Below are 3,684 nucleotides of genomic sequence, written 5' to 3' on the forward strand. Positions count from 1 at the left end.
CCCAAAAGATGAAATACTTGGAAATAAATCTAACCAAAGAAACAAAAGACCCATAAAAAGAAAACTATAGACTATTACTACAAGAAACCAAAAAATACTTGCATAAATGGAGAAATATATCTTGCTCATGGATAGGAAGACTTAACATTGTGAAAATGTCAATACTACCCAAAGCAATCTATAAATATAATATGATCCCAATCCAGATTCCAGCATTATTTTTTAAAGAGATGGAAAACATAATCACTAACTTATATGAAAAGGAAAGACACCCAGGATATGCAAAGCCTTATAAAAAAAGAACAAAGCAGAAGGGTCTCACTTCCTCTTCTAAAAACCTACAATACAGTCATAGTAGTCAATACTGCCTGGTACTGGTACAACAAATGACACATAAATCAATGGAACAGAATGGAGAACCTAGAACTAAATCCATCCACCTACGGTCAGTTGGTCTTTGACAAAGGGCCAAAATACATTAAGTAGGGAAGAGAGAGTCTCTTCAACAAATGGTGCTGGCACAATTTGAAATCCATTTGCAGAAAAATGAAACAATACCCACATCTCATACCACATATGAAAATGAACTTAATGTGGATTAAAGAACTCAATGAGGATTAAAGACTTAAACGTAGAGCCTAGAACTATAAAGATCATCAATGGAAAAACAGGAACAAACTTACATGGAATAAATATATTATCAAACATAACTGAAAACATAAAATCAGAAGACAAATATGATGACTGGGTTCTTCTAAAAATTAGACATATGTATCAAAGTTTTTCACCAAAATAGTAAAAAGAGAACCCACAGACAAGGGAAAAATGTCTGATAATGACATAGCCGATTAAGGATTACTCTCTAAAATTTATAAAATACTTCAACACCTCAACACGAAGAAGACAAATAGTCCAATTAAAAAATGGTCAGAGGACATGAGCAGACACTTCACCAAAGAACGTATTCAGGCAGCAAAGCAACGTATGAAGAAATGTTCAGGATAATTAGTCATTAGAGAGATACAAATCAAAACAACAATGAGATATCATCTTTCTCCATCATTAATAGCAAAGTTCAAAAAAACAGAAAACAACAAATGCTAGCAAGGATGTGGAGAGACTGGGACTCTCCTACGCTGTTGGTGGGACGGTTAAGTGGTGAAAACACTGTGTCAAAGGGTATGGTGCCTTCTCAGAAAGTTGGAAACAGAAAGACCGTATGAACCAACAACCCCTCTACTTGGTATATATCCTCGAGAAATAAGAGGTGTGACATTAATAGATATATGCACACCCTGTTCAATGCAGCACTATTTAAAATAGTGAAATGATGGATACATATTCAATGCCTATCAACAGAAGAAAGGAGCTCTGGTAGCGTAGTGGTTACGAATCAGGCTGCGAACCTTAAGGTCAGCGGTTCTAAACTACCAGCCGCTCCACGGGAGAAAGATGAGACTTTCTACTCCTGTAAAGATTTATACCCTCGGAAACCCTGTACAGGGTCGCTATGGGTCGGACCCGACTCGATGGCACTTAACAACAACAACAACATCAACAGAAGAATGGTTAAACAAACTTTGGTATATACAAACAATGGAATACTACGTAATGTTGCAAAATAATGATGAGGACATTTGTTGAGTAAAATTAGTCAATCACAAAAGGACGAATATTATATGAGACCACTGTTGTACAAAGTTAAGAAAAGATGTTCTTGCTAAATACTATCATGTTTATGGGGGTGGGGAGAGAATTATTCATGGGATGGATGTTAGACACATGTTAATATAGGTCATAGAATAGGCAATATACAATAAGAGGGAGGTTGGCAGAGGAAAGATGAAGGTACCAGGAGACACAAAGAGGATTACATGGGTTAAAGGAAATGGAGGTAGATACTGTTAACTGATGGCACATGGAGGAGACTGCAATCATTGTAATGAAGCAAAGTATATGATTTATTGAATGTAAAACTGATCGTCTTCTCTGTAAGCATTTATTAAATTTACAATAATTTTTTTAAAATTATATCTTTCATTGTTGTTGTTATTAAGTGCTATCGAGTCAGTTACTACTCACAGAGACCCTGTCTAGCTTTTCCAAGGAGCGGTTGGTGAGTTTGAACCACCAACTTTGCAATTCAAACTGACCTTGCCATCCAGTGTAATCCTACAGTACAATACCAGGACTTTATTACATATATTTCATGTTGTTGTTGTTGTTATGTGCCATGGAGTCGGTTCCGACTCATAGCGACCCTGTACAGGGTTTCCGAGGCTGTAAATCTTTACAGGACCAGAAAGCCTCATCTTTCTCCTGTGGAACAGCTGGTAGTTTCGAACTGCTGACCTTGTGGTTCGCAGCCCAATTCGTAACCACTACGCTACTATATATTAAATCTTAAACAATGAAAGTATGTATTTATGCATTTACTTTTATTTGCATTAATAGAATTACATAACATTAAATATTTTCCTCCTAAGTCTATGCTATTGTTGTTAAGTGCCGTCGAGTCAATTCCGACCCATAGCGACCCTGTATAGGGTTTCTGAGGAGCAGCTGGTGAGCTTGAACCGCCAACCTTGCTGTTTAAATGGCTTTGCAGTCTGGTGCATTAACCCACAGCACCACACAATAATCTAAATAAAAACTTAAATTCAAGGTCTACTTGATCAATTAGTGTTCTGAAATTTCGTTTTCAGAATTGAAATATTTCCCAAAGGATTTAATTGCATAATAAAGAGATAGTTATTCTGATGTCATAAGATGCTATCTACTTTGTGTTAAACACAAATGTCCACGCCACTGTTCATGCCCAACATTTTCTTACAACTGCTGATGTAGTACTTCTCCCTCCAGGCAGGTTTTGACTTCTACAATATTTTAAAGAAAAATTTTTTACAAAACCTTATCTATCTAACAACAGCAGTGGCCTAAAAATTAGACTAATGAATAAGTTGGTACAAACATTGAAAGGAAAAGGGGCATGTGATAGTACCACATTCAATGGACCTTTTATATTTGCTGAAGGTGGTTCTAGCCTAACCTAAATGGGAGTGCTGTCTATTTAAGCAATGATGATGCAGATGTTAGAAATACTGGGCCAGACAAGCATGCCTCTTCTACAAACTTCACTTTCTTTCTTCCACAATGAATGTTCCAGATTCTAAGTGTATAAATTTGTGTCTCAACATTTCTAAATTGTAAAGGGGAAAGATGTCTAACAATTTCAAAAGACACAATGTCCTTTAAAAATATTTTTTTCTGTCTATTTTACACTCATTCTTACTATACAACCATTTAAATTTTATTTTAAGTCATAAATTAATTAGATGGCATAACTTCAATAACGACTAAAATACAGAGACTCTTAAAAACACATACAATTCCAGAATATATGAATTTATTCAGTATGATGTCAGTGTACTTCAAAGTATTCTGTTAAGAGATAATGTGACATCTCAGGCAATCTGATTATTCTTTGGAATAACTTGCTGCTACAGAGACTAGTATTTATAGTCTTTGAGTATTTATTAAATCTAGATACATATGAAAATGAAAAATAGAATTGTCCAGAGCACTGTTATAATCAAAGCAAATAACAAAACTTTTCAGAACAACAGAATTTTATTTCCTTCATAACTAATAACTACTTAAGGAAAATGGCCCTAATATATACAT

General features: G+C 35.1%; 1 protein-coding gene across 2 annotated transcripts in view; it reads right to left on the minus strand.

The window, feature by feature from the left end:
* ABCD2 (ATP-binding cassette, sub-family D (ALD), member 2) overlaps positions 1-3,684 on the minus strand; it is a 74,032-nt gene that overhangs the window by 46,411 nt on the left and 23,937 nt on the right. The window lies entirely within an intron of this gene.

The sequence above is a fragment of the Chrysochloris asiatica genome, unplaced genomic scaffold, assembly GCF_000296735.1.
Source record: "Chrysochloris asiatica unplaced genomic scaffold, ChrAsi1.0 scaffold00077, whole genome shotgun sequence".
Lineage (NCBI taxonomy): Eukaryota > Metazoa > Chordata > Mammalia > Afrosoricida > Chrysochloridae > Chrysochloris > Chrysochloris asiatica.